Source organism: Anthonomus grandis, chromosome 2 (genome assembly GCF_022605725.1).
Source record: "Anthonomus grandis grandis chromosome 2, icAntGran1.3, whole genome shotgun sequence".
NCBI lineage: Eukaryota > Metazoa > Arthropoda > Insecta > Coleoptera > Curculionidae > Anthonomus > Anthonomus grandis.
This window is the reverse complement of record NC_065547.1, coordinates 14,081,628-14,095,472: the sequence shown is the minus strand read 5'-3', so window position 1 is coordinate 14,095,472 and position 13,845 is coordinate 14,081,628. Positions and strand designations below refer to the sequence as shown.

At 34.2% G+C, this 13,845-nt stretch overlaps 1 long non-coding RNA gene across 1 annotated transcript; it reads right to left on the bottom strand.

Annotated features, from left to right (window-relative positions):
* Positions 1–12,798: 12,798 nt before the first annotated feature.
* On the bottom strand, positions 12,799–13,845 carry LOC126750617 (uncharacterized). The gene is made up of 2 exons (XR_007665772.1): positions 13,700–13,845; positions 12,799–12,893 (listed from the first exon to the last, which is right to left on the bottom strand). It is a non-coding gene; the product is annotated as an uncharacterized LOC126750617 (long non-coding RNA).

Sequence of the window (13,845 nt, the reverse complement as noted above, 5' to 3'; positions counted from 1 at the left end):
CCTGAATTAAAAATTCAAGAATTATGGCGCTTATCCTGTTTTACCCAAAAGTAATTCCGAACTAAATGGTTTTTAAGTCATTTTATTTGGTATCATAAAAGAACTATGTGCTGGTTAAGCCATTATTGCAGGATTGTAGGGGCCTGTTAACAAAGTACATCGGTGTGTGTTCGGACTTGTCGTTTAGATAATATGCCTTCGTTGTCCTGTCGTAATTAAAGAATGATTGTTTATTCGCTTAGTACGCTGGCAGCAGTGGTAGGTGAATGTTGTGTGTTGTGGAAACGAATTTAGGAAAATACCTCCATGAATGTGATATCTTTAGGCTTAGTGAAGTGAAGTGAGTTCTTTTTTATTACTAGTGAAGAGAATTTAACTATTAGATAACTTATTTTATTATTTATTTAATAAACAGTGTGATTTTAGAAAACAATGAATAACGTTAGAGGGAAAATGTTGGTGGATTTAGCCAAACGCTCAACAAAACCTTGTGAAAGCAAAGAGAAAATTCGCAAAAACCTACTAAATTCAATTGACTGTCATAAGGTAATTATCATTATTGCATCTATTTTTTAAAGAACGTATTCATAAAGCGCTATAAAGTCATAATTTGTTTTAACTTGTAATTATTTCAGAATACTCCTGAAGAAATTTGTTCACCTACGTTAGTATGTGAAAGTGCTTCAAGAAATATGAAACAAGAACAAATGGATAGTGTAGAGGTATCGTAAAACTTCATAACTTACCTGAAGGTATTTTTATTTAAATTATGCTTTCAGATGTCAATACCGGCAATATTTATGGATTCCCAACAAATTGTTTTTGAACAGTTTGGTGATATAGAATACTCCATCACAGAACTGACTGATGATGCTCCTTCATCCGCAAATGTAGCAGAACCGGTTACCTCAGATCATTTAGCAGAATTACTAACAAATCAACCCGCTAATAGTTCCTTTCTAACTCATAGTGAACAAAACGTGTTGAAAACAAACAACATTTTAAACAGTACTGGTCCTTCAACAGTCATAAAAGGAAAATCACTTCGAAATAAAACACGAAAAACTTTGGCATACATGGATTATTTATCTGAAGACGAAGCTTTCTTAGCAGAGGTTTATGGAGGTGACGATTCGGATTTATGGGAACGAGAATCTGATTCTTCATCTAGAAATAGTTGTGAATGTGTGGAAAAGAAGCACAAGCAAAAAAATGGCAATGAAGGAACAGGTAATGGGGAGAAGGAAAGTATTGTTGGAGAACTGGGCAGTGTTATTAAAAAAGAAAATAAAAGGAGAGTTAAAAAGAAAGCCAAACAATCCGGCCAGGAATATACAAGAAGCGACGGCACTGCAAAAAACTAAGGCCCAATCCGTGTACAGGTAAAAAATGCGGCAACAACTGTGTAATTGTGACTGAAGAGAAGAGAAAACAAATTTTCGATCATTTTTGGAACCTTTCTTCAGAACGATGAAAGGACTGGATAGTTGGCTTAACGCAAAAATTACCAGTTAAACAAAAAAGATCTACTGGATCAGAAAAACGGCAGTACACTTTTAAGTATTTTATAAACGAAGGTAAAGGCAAATGCGCAGTTTGCCTTCAATTCTTAGCTTGTACGTTAGATGTGTCTCAGAAATGTATTTATTATACATGTCTGAGTAACGCATCATTTGGTTCTACTTAAGAAGATATGCGAGGGAAGAGCATTCCACCAAACAAAATCAAACAGACTGCCAAGGTTGCAGTACATAACTTTATTAAATCCCTTCCGGCCATTCCATCCCACTATGCTCGAAAAGATTCAAATCGTGTGTATTTGCCGCAGGAGTTTAAAAACTTATCTAATTTATATCAAGTTCAACAAAAAGGTTCACCTTACACAAGGAATAGACGTTGTTGGGGAGAGGTGTTTAGGAATGTTTTTAACGCAGATTACAATATTGGATTCCACATTCCTAAAAAAGATAAATGTCTTCAATGTCTCAGATTTGAGAGATCAGATATCATTGATGAAGTTATGCAGCAAGCAAAGATAAATGATTTATCTGAAAACGAACATTCCTACAACCGTTTTAAAGCACACCAGAATATTTTCAAAAGCGACTCTGGAACTCTATGTGTGAGTTTTGATTTACAGAAAGTGTTGAATATACCCAAAGGCGAAAGTATGCTTTTATACTATTCACGCAAGTTATCGGTGTATAACCTTACTTTTTATGAGAGTTGCACACGTGATGTATTTTGCAACTATTGGGATGAAGTAAATACAACTATATTTGCTTGGTTGACAAACGTGAGTCTGTTACTCGCTTGCTCTTATACTGTGATTGCTGTCCTGGCCAGAACAGGAACCGAACTATTCTAGCTATGATACATGCGACCCTAAAAAATGGTAAATTTATTGAAACTATTCAAATAAACTTTTTACTCACAGGACACACATACAGATCGTGTTATCGTGAGGTATGTATTACCCAAAATAATGGGAACATTTTTTTGAACCGGGTCCGGGAGTCAGCAGACCTCACTTTGCTGTGTTACTGCACGTTGCATTAATAATTTTTGAGCGTTATTTTCGTGTTTTTTTCACTATGGCTGTTTATACCTTCCGAAAGAGTTCAACTAATTAAATGGTTTTATGGAGGCAATTCGGCAGTACAATGTAGAGATTTGTTTTCAGTGACATTTGAGAATAGACCGATTCCTTGTGCAAAAACGGTTTTAAATGTGGTTACAAATTTTGAGACATCTTTTTGTCTTCAAGATTGTAAAAAATGCCACAGAAAACGTCAAGAACCACCTGTTGAAGTGGTTCAGGATATAGAACGGCGGGAAGAAATGGTTTGCAGTACCCTAGAACTTGATTCAACACGGTCCACTAGAAGTGTTGGAGAGGAACTGGGAATGAGCAATAAAACTGTTGCTCGTATCTGGAAAAGATATGGGTACAAATGTTTCAAGTATTCAAAAATTCAGGAAATGTTTACTGAAGACCAGTGGCGAAGAATGGAATTTTGTGAAACCATGATGGAAAAGGCAAATGAAAACGAATATGTTTTAAAAAATATTTTGTTTTCTGATAAATCTTCTTTTCCATTACATGGCAACACAATCGTTCCATTGTTCGTTATTGTTCTCAGGAAAACGAGCACAGAAGTTTTCGGTTTCGTACCCAGTATCCTGAGAAATTGAATGTTTGGGCAGGTATTTTGGGCGACAATGTTATAGGGCCATTTTTTATTGATGGCAGTTTAAACGCTCAAAATTACCTTGAGTTGCTGCAAAACCAAGTTCTTCCTGCCATTCAAATCCTACCTTATGTAGATCTGGGATCGGATATTTAATTTTTTATTAGAATAACGCTTTAATTTTCATTATGCAAAACACAACATATTAAACATTTTAAGATTACAATTCTATGCATGTTTTACACATTGTCATGTCTGTAAAACCCGCATTAGAATAAATATTTTAAAAATGCCTGGATTTTCGCTTAATATTTTGGGACATTTTGTCGCCAAACGACGCAGCTCCCATGAAAGTTAGATGTTTACTAATCCCGTCCTCGGGCCGGCCGGGGCGGTGCTCTGTCGCAGGCACTCGTACACGCGCGACGTTACAAAATTTCGCCTCTATGCGGTTTCCTATAAGTAACGAACGAAAACACGATCTGTATATGCCGGTCGATTCAGTGCACGCAGTGATTGAGAGAAATACAAAACATTCCATAATTTGGGCTCCTTCCCAGTGATACACAGTTTTCGAGACAGCAAGACAGAATACAAGACCCTATTACAATATTTGACCTATAAAGATTTTAATCAGGAAAAATAAGCAAAATCCGTATATGCACATTTAAGAAGAAACATCCTAATACAATAATAATTTAAAATTCTATGGATAAGGAGGCACCAAGCTTTGATATTGAAGATCAGTCAAAAGTAAGAGTAACTCCAAAAGGTTGTTATAAATCCCCTATTCCCATATCAAAGCTAAAACATGATGATTTAGTTAAATTATGTACGAATAAGGTAATTCCAGCCCTGTTTCGTAATGAATATGTCAACATTCCTACTATTAGTAATGTAAGGGATACATTAAATGAAACAGTTATAGAAGATGAAGACATTTTCCAAATGTAATTTTTTTTTTGTTTATTACTTTTTTACTTTTGCTAGCAATTCAAGAATCCAGTGTTTTTTCTGCCATAGATTTTTAAAGCTAAAGTTCATTTACCAAACGTGAAAAGTTTATTTTGTTTATTATTGGTTTGTTACTTTAGTTTTAAGATTTGATATTAAAGAATTCAATGTTCTTTTTTCTGCATTTTTTGTCATAGATTTGAAGATAAAATTTTAATGGTTTTTTGATACTTTTCAATGCGTTTCAAATACAGCACAACTTATATTTGGACCAATTGAAATTTACTATTATAACCAAACTAGCATGTGTTAAATATACGAGTACCATTGATTGACCAAGATTTATTTATACACCCCCGGATAGTCATTTATATAGATCATCTTTAATTTTTTTTCATGATGGTTATCTCCAATTTTTTCTTGCTTTGCGTTTTCTATGTGGCACCTAACCTGTTTTACCTGCTTTAAATACGAGGTCTTATTGGTGGTTAAGACTTTTTACATCAATTCATATTTCATAATTGTTGGATTTAAGTCTTTATACTTGAATTTGTTTTAATAACTAATTTACTTAACCGACATTATCTCGGCCTCATGTGGAATTAATCATTATTTAAACTAAGGAAAAGAGAAAGAATGACCCAAAACTTAAAATTTTATTCGCAGTTACCAAAATTATAAATGATGAAAGTTATGAAAAGTTATGAAATATTTTCAAAAAAAAATGTTTAAATTGTCCTGCTAGAAAATCAATAAATTGTCGCTTATGAACTTTCTTCTTTCAAGCATCGATATCTTATCGGTAAAACAAAAAATATTATTTAGTACCTGTATGTATATTTTTAAATTTTATTAGAAAATTACCAAACTATTTGTAAAAAGATTACAGTCTTTAGTGATCTGTATACCAGACAACAGGAGGATTTTGTATTGGATGGGTAGACATACTTCAAACAGAAAGACAAACACTATTCTACACAAAGGTCTTAAATATTTTAATGTATTACTCAATAATATAAAGAACTGTAAAAGCTTGATTTTATTTAAAAAAACATTGAAAAGACTATAAGATATATATAAAATTATATTATATATATATATATCTATATATACTACATTTTTTTCTCATTATTACTCATTATTGATCTTCATCTACCATTTCCCAAGTTTATGCGCATAGGTTGAAAATCACCCTGTATATAAATATATATGTATATATATATATATATATATATGTATATATATACATACAGGGTACTGTACTGTATGTATATATATACAGGGTGTGGATATTGGCACTTTAGTGGAAGTCACCAAAATCGTACTCTTGGATCAGATTTTCGATTGTCACGTTTTAAAAATAGATATTTTTTAGAATCTCTTTTTAGCTATGCAACACTGAATAGCCATTTTTCTGATCAAAGACAAACATTAAACTAAACGGCCAAAAAATTTAAGAAAGAAATCTATTCTAGAATAAAGTATTACTTATTATAATTTTTTAAACTTTGAATTTGACCGCTCATACTGGACCAAAAAAATTGTACGGCAACCCGGCTAATACCCTAAAAAGTTTGCTCATTTAATTTAATTTTAAAATTATTATGTTTTTAAAAAAGCTTTACTGTTATTGTGATAGAGTGAAAGATTAACCTAATCTACCTTATGAAAAAAATAAAACAAATTTATAATTATATTATTTTAAAAAAATATTTTTATTTAACTTAAAAAAAAATTAAAAATCAAATAATATGTTCGAACTGTCTACCACCAACGCGAATGCAGGCGTGGCATCTTTTAATAAATGACCCATTGACTCATCTTGCATTCCTGGCAGCGTTAAGATCTTGGGCTGCATCATTTATTCGCTGCCGTAATTCAGCAATATTATTTATTGGTCTTGCATAAACCTTTTCTTTTATGCAACCCCAGTAAAAAAAATCGAGGGGGTTTAGGTCTGGAGACCTGGGAGGCCATAAAATTGTACCAAGTCGGCCGATCCATCTGGGTATGTTTGGTTTAAATACCGACGAACTTCATGGGCATAATGTGCCGGGCAAGGAAGGAAGGATTCATCTTAGGAACATCTTCTAAAAGAATTGGTAGATTGTTTCGACAAAAATCTAAATAAGCCTGCCAGTTCAAATTTTCTGGTAATTCGAATGGGCCAATTACACGTCCGTTCAAGATACCAGTCCACAAGTTTACTTTAAATCGGTACTGTGACCTTTCTTCTCGAATAGAGTGGGGATTTTCCAACGTATAAGTGTGCAAATTGTGCATGTTCATAAAGCCATCCTTTTTGAATGTACTCTCATCCGACCACAGTATATTATTTAAAAAATTCGGATCCTTTTGATTTTTTTGCAACATTCTGCGGCAAAATTGTAGGCGTGGTTCGTAGTCTCGAGGCAGTAGGATTTGCACTCATTGTGATGTCGTTTACTACCGATTTCGGTATCCCTGTTCTTCTTTTGATTGCTCGTGCCGAAGTAGTCGGATCATTTTCAATTTCTTCTAAAACTTGATCAACATAATCAATACGAGGTCTTCCCTCTCGAACAGGAGCATGAGGTATTCTGCCTTCGGAGTATGAGCGGTGAACATTAATAAATACACGATAGTCAGGATATCGGGCCAAATTCGGATATCTTTCTTGATAAAGATTAGATGCTGCTAGAGCATTTCCTCTACATTCACCATAAATGAGATGCATGTTTGCATATTCTTGGGCGGTATACGGCAAGGGCATAATAAATGATTAACCAATAAAACAAACAGCTCAAAGAACACAGTCCACAGAAAAATGAACTCAAAAACAAATCCAAAGCAAAAGGTAACAGAAACGTTAGGATACAAGCAAAAAAGTAGTTAGTTCACGGAATACTGTAAACAAACTAAATTCCAAAAATGTTTGTTGTTTATTGCTATGGTGATAAGAATTACCTTCGCTCTTGATTTTTTAATTTTTAAGTTAAATAAAAACATTTTAAACATAACTTAAAAATTTGTTTAATTTTTTTACAATGATATAAGGTAAATTAGGGTTATTTTTTACTATAACACAATAATAGTAAACTGTTAAAAGAACATTTAAGTAATTTTAAAGAGTAGATTAAATGAGCAAAGTTTTTAAGGTATTAGCCAGGTTGCCGTACAATTTTTTTGGTCCAGTATGAGCGGTCAAATTCAAAGTTTAAAAAATTAAAATAAGTAATACTTTATTTTAGAATAGATTTCTTATTAAATTTTTTGGCCGTTTAATGTTTGTCTTTGATTAGTAAAATGGCTATTCAGTGTTGCATAGCTAAAAAGAGATTCTAAAAAATATCTATTTTTAAGGCGTGACAATCGAATATCTCTTAGAACATTGAAAGGCTAGAAGTAGCATGCCGTGGAACTATGGGCAGGTTTGTTTGCTTGCAACATCTCTGATACAATGATGCCAAATGCTTATAGAGAAATGGCAAAAATCACTTTATAATATCATAAAAGTTTTCAGTTTTTTCCGAAAACTTAAAACAATACTACTGCTTCCCTTTAATAAAATATCAAGCATTTTTTAAAAATAAATTTGATAAGATACTCTATATCGAAGTCAATATACGTGAAATATGAAAATAAAGTACGAAGAAACGAGAAAACGGTAATGGTATCGCAACGCCGCTCGATCGCATTGTTGATGCCACCGATACAAGCACTCTCTACCAGTGACGTCGTCAACAAATATTTACCTGATAAATTTTTATTAATTATTATAGAGTTTAAGTATAAGTAATATTACCATTTATGAGCCATTTATGTGTTTTTTTAACGGATTTCGTTAAAGGAAGGTCCTAATAAAAGGCAGCATTTTTGTCAAAGCATTTTTATGGAAATAAAATATTTTATTAATATAATATTATAGATTTCTTAATAAATCATGTTTTAAGACACAAATTTTTAACACTTTGGTTATATTGGACAAAACTCAGTTTTACATCACTTACTTTAAATCACATAATATATACTTCTATGGTGCTGACTTTTTCAAAGGAACAGTATTGCTTCAGCGGAAAGGGTTAAAACTACAAGGATGTTCAAATTGTGAAGGAGTTGCAGGTTTTTTATAGGTTATAAGATTTTTATTATGAGTATTTAGCCTGTACAATGGTTTTGAGACATTTAACAGTGACCTATATAATACCTAATACCAATTATTATATCATATTAATTTATACTAAAAAACAAAGCTTACCTAAGAATAAAGACTATGTACAATAGATTAGATAGTTTATTAGAAGTAATATACAAACAAGTACTTTTATAAGTCAAATAAAATATGTAATATGTTGGGCTTTTTCGAAAATCATGTTATTATTTCTTAAGTATTTTAATAATAACTTGAGACATCTAATTCAATTTCTTTGGCGCAAATTTGTTTGTTGCAATCTTCGAATTTTAATTTTTTGTTCTTTATTTTTTTTTCCATAATTTGGTGACAATTGATTTAGCTTTTAAAAGGTCCTCAGGATGTCATTTTGATTTTACCCTAGAGTAATATGCATAAAAATATAGTATTACCAATATTAAAAAGAAAAAATTTAAAAAATTGTTACAGGTTTAATCTCCAACAGATATATTAATTGATTTATTAATTTTTTTTTACCAAGATAAAGTAAATCGCAACCATAGTTTCATAAAATAATTTATTTAAAAATCATACATAAATATACATACTACACAGATATAATACACCGTTAAGATGGTCCCTCCTAACATACCCGATCTGAAACGCAAGGAAAACCATTACTGGATGAGGAAAGTAAATAATAATATGGGATATTGTTTCATTGTTTTGTTGATTGAATAGAATTAGGAACTGCCATTGATTTTGCATTGATTTTACCTTGCAGGTCAATTTGGCCTATTTTAGATTTTAATGAATACTGAGCACTTATTAACTAATTGTTTATTTTGTTCAAATCATAAGGATCAATAGTGATAAGAATGTTAATGTCAATCTGGTCTGTCAGTTTTTTTTTTTGTAAATTATTGTTGCTAAACCATGGCCTCAAGTTATAGATTGCTCCATAGTTGCAAATTACTTAAACCAATGTTGGTACCAGATAGTACCCAGTAGTTAAACCCAGCATGTCAACACCTAGGTACTTGACAGATAAATGCATTCCTTAAAATTTGGAGGGAACTGACAATCCTATTTTTAATAGATTCATTCTTTATCTGGTTCTAGAGTATGACAGATAGTTTCGCTTAATGCGGATGTGAAAAGGTAGACCCTATCTTAGCCTAATTTTTTTTTGTAGTTACTAGTATGTGCTAGGATAGCTTAATTGCTGATTTTCTAAGTAGGCCTAAGAGTTTATAGGGCTCCTTGTTTTTGTTGTGTTAAATAAACCCCAGAAAAGGCCACATTCCATCTTCGGTAAGTTAGCACATGTTACATGCCTAAGTCATTTTCCTATTTTTTTCATCTAATTAATTTCTTATTTGCATGCTTTTCGGTTTAACTCAAAAGAACATCAATGCATCCAACTTTTCAGAGAGCAATTTTATAAAATTTAACTTACTTACCCACACAAAAATGCCATAAAATTGACAGCCATGTCGAACCTCATGTGTGGTCCCCATTTTTAGGCCTTCCTGTACCTTCTGCTTATCCTCTGCTTCTGCTTTTGCTGCATTTTTATTGTTACTGCTTCCACCTCACTTGCTACTCCACGTGTTACCACATCAAGTCGCTTGGATCATCACCTCCGGAACCTGCATTCCTTCCAATCGGCTACACCTAATACCGATTGCCCTCCACTACCTGCTAGACATTCTGGAAGCATCCTAACTGGTCGATCTGCTGCTGCCTCTTTTGACCCAAACGTATAGCTGCCAACAAAGGAGCCCCATTCAGATCAGGTGGTAGTCCCTTTTTCTTTTTGGCTTGGTTTCTCCAGGTATTGATTTATCGGTTCGTCGCAATTTATAGATTATTTTTTTTTTTTTTTTTTTTTTTCTGCCACTTTAGATAAATTAAGAGATGCCAAGTTCCTTAGTACGTTGGATATTAAGTCCGCGTATTGGCAAATACCTATTGCACCAGAATCTCGCCCTCTTACTGCATTTACAGTCCCTACTAGAGGACTTTTCCAATTTACCCGTATGCCCTTTGGGTTGACTAATGCCCCTGCAGTGTGGCAAAGACTGATCGATTCTGTTATTGGTGTTGACTTGGAGCCATACGTCTTCGTCTATCTTGACGACGTAATCATTTCCACCCCGTCGTTCGAGGAACATATTCGTGTTTTACGTGAGGTCATACAGAGGATCTTTAAGGCAGGTCTAACTCTTAACAGAGAGAAGTGTACCTTTTGTAAACCCGAGTTAAAATATTTGGGGTACATTGTTAATTCTTCCGGTCTACTAGTGGACCCCGATAAGATTGAGGCTATTCTGCGTATACCAACCCCCAAGACTGTTACTGATATTAGAAGAATTGTTGGACTCGCATCTTGGTATCGGAGGTTTGTCCCTAATTTTTCCACGATAGTATCTCCCTTAACCTCATTGACCATGAAGAACGTAAAGTTTGTATGGAGTCCTGAATGTGAAAATGCTTTTAATACTATTAAAGAGAAACTGGTCAGCGCACCGGTTTTATCATGTCCAGATTTTGATCTTCCTTTTATTATCCAATGTGACGCTTCCGATTTTGGACTTGGAGCTGTCCTTTATCAGGTTCAAGGTGACGAAGAGCACGCGATTTGTTTCCTAAGTAGGTCTCTTACCAAAAACGAGCGTCGGTATAGCACAACAGAAAAGGAATGTTTGGCTGTCATTTTCGCCATCGAAAAACTCAGACCATATGTGGAAGGTAGCCATTTTACAGTGGTAACTGACCACTATAGTCTGAAGTGGCTTAATTCAATCAAAGATCCTGTTGGTCGCATTGCTCGATGGGCTGTAAGGCTACAACAGTACGATTTTGACATAGTTCATCGTAAGGGTAAAGACAACATCGTCCCCGATGCATTATCTCGTTCGGTACCAGTGGTAGATGAGGTAGCACCTCTGAATGACATGTCAACGAACGATTCTTCTTTCCTGATCGACAAGTGGTATTCCCGCATGCTAAAACGCGTTAAAGAGCAACCATCTAAGTACCCACTATGGTGGATTTCTAATAATAAGCTCTATAAGCGCACTAAGTCAAAATACCCCGCTTTAGATAATCCTGACGATGCTTGGTTGCAGATTGTACCACGAAATCAACGATCTGATGTCATAAAGGCACATCACGATCCTCCCACTTGTGGTCATCTTGGAGTGTTTAAGACTCTTTCCCGTATTTCACAGAAATATTACTGGCCAAATATGAAGTGTGACGTAGCTAGGTATATTGCCCGATGTCACACTTGCTTAAGGACTAAACCTCTTCAAAAAGTCTCTTCTGGCCACCTTCTTAGTCCACAACCAACCCTGACTAGACCTTGGCAAATCCTCAGTGTAGACCTTGTGGGTCCCTTGCCTCGTTCTCGTTCTGGATATTCCTTCGTATTGTCAGTATATGATTTGTTCAGTAAGTATCCTCTCTTCTTTCCTTTACGAGTGGCTACCGCCAGCAGTATATTAAAATGGCTCGAGGACCATGTACTTTTGGTTTACGGAATCCCTGATCATTGGAATCGGAATCATTGCCGACAATGGACCTCAGTTTCGTAGTGGGGCTTTCCAAAATAAAATGCAAGAGTATGGTATCCAAATACGTTATACTGCTAATTACCACCCGCAGGCTAACCCTGTAGAGCGTGTCCACCGTGTTCTAAAAACCATAATCTCAAGCTATGTTGATGAGGATCATAGGACGTGGGATCTAATTTTGGCTAAGGCAGGTTGTGCAATCCGATCAGCAAGACACGAAGTTACGGGTCTAACCCCAAACTTTGTAATTTTTGGTAGAGAACTTCGATTTCTGTGTCCCACCCCGACTTTAATTTCTCCATCTAACCCTAATGATTCCGATCCAACTTTGCGATCGAAAACATTGGAAAAGGTATTTGTCGATGTTCAGAAAATACTGAAAAGGGCTTGCGAGCAACGTAGTAGGCGTTATAACTTACGGCATCGCGATGAGCGTTTTCAACTTGGTCAGGAGGTATGGCAGAGAAATTATGTTATCTCTAATGCTGCCAAAAACTTTACTTCAAAGTTCGCGCCTAAATATCTTGGGCCCTACAAGATCAGCAAAATTCTCTCTCCATGGTCCTACGAAGTTTCGGACTTGACAGGCCGCTGTCGTGGAGTTTGGCATGCTAAAGATTTAAAGGCACATCCACCTGATAATAACGTTCAAGATCAAATCTAATGTTAGTATCTAAGTTATAAGTCAGCGTAAATTAATTATTATAATAGATTCGTTTCTTTGTAGTTATTTTGAGGGTTCTTATAATGTTGTATTATATTAAGTATTTTCAAGTTAGGATTTCTTTTATTAGTTATTTAGTTAGATTAGTTTTTCTTTATTAGGGATTGAATTTCCATTGCAAGTTTCAGGTAAACTTCCTTTTCAGGAAGGAGGGGTGTGTTACAGGTTTAATCTCGAACAGATATATTAATTGATTTATTAATTTTTTTTACCAAGATAAAGTAAATCGCAACCATAGTTTCATAAAATAATTTATTTAAAAATCATACATAAATATACATACTACACAGATATGATACACCGTTAAGATGGTCCCTCCTAACATACCCGATCTGAAACGCAAGAAAAACCATTATTGGATGAGGAAAGTAAATAATAATATGGGATATTGTTTCATTGTTTTGTTGATTGAATAGAATTAGGAACTGCCATTGATTTTGCATTGATTTTACCTTGCAGGTCAATTTGGCCTATTTTAGATTTTAATGAATACTGAGCACTTATTAACTAATTGTTTATTTTGTTCAAATCATAAGGATCAATAGTGATAAGAATGTTAATGTCAATCTGGTCTGTCAGTTTTTTTTTTTGTAAATTATTGTTGCTAAACCATGGCCTCAAGTTATAGATTGCTCCATAGTTGCAAATTACTTAAACCAATGTTGGTACCAGATAGTACCCAGTAGTTAAACCCAGCATGTCAACACCTAGGTACTTGACAGATAAATGCATTCCTTAAAATTTGGAGGGAACTGACAATCCTATTTTTAATAGATTCATTCTTTATCTGGTTCTAGAGTATGACAGATAGTTTCGCTTAATGCGGATGTGAAAAGGTAGACCCTATCTTAGCCTAATTTTTTTTTGTAGTTACTAGTATGTGCTAGGATAGCTTAATTGCTGATTTTCTAAGTAGGCCTAAGAGTTTATAGGGCTCCTTGTTTTTGTTGTGTTAAATAAACCCCAGAAAAGGCCACATTCCATCTTCGGTAAGTTAGCACATGTTACATGCCTAAGTCATTTTCCTATTTTTTTCATCTAATTAATTTCTTATTTGCATGCTTCTCGGTTTAACTCAAAAGAACATCAATGCATCCAACTTTTCAGAGAGCAATTTTATAAAATTTAACTTACTTACCCACACAAAAATGCCATAAAATTGACAGCCATGTCGAACCTCATGTGTGGTCCCCATTTTTAGGCCTTCCTGTACCTTCTGCTTATCCTCTGCTTCTGCTTTTGCTGCATTTTTATTGTTACTGCTTCCACCTCACTTGCTACTCC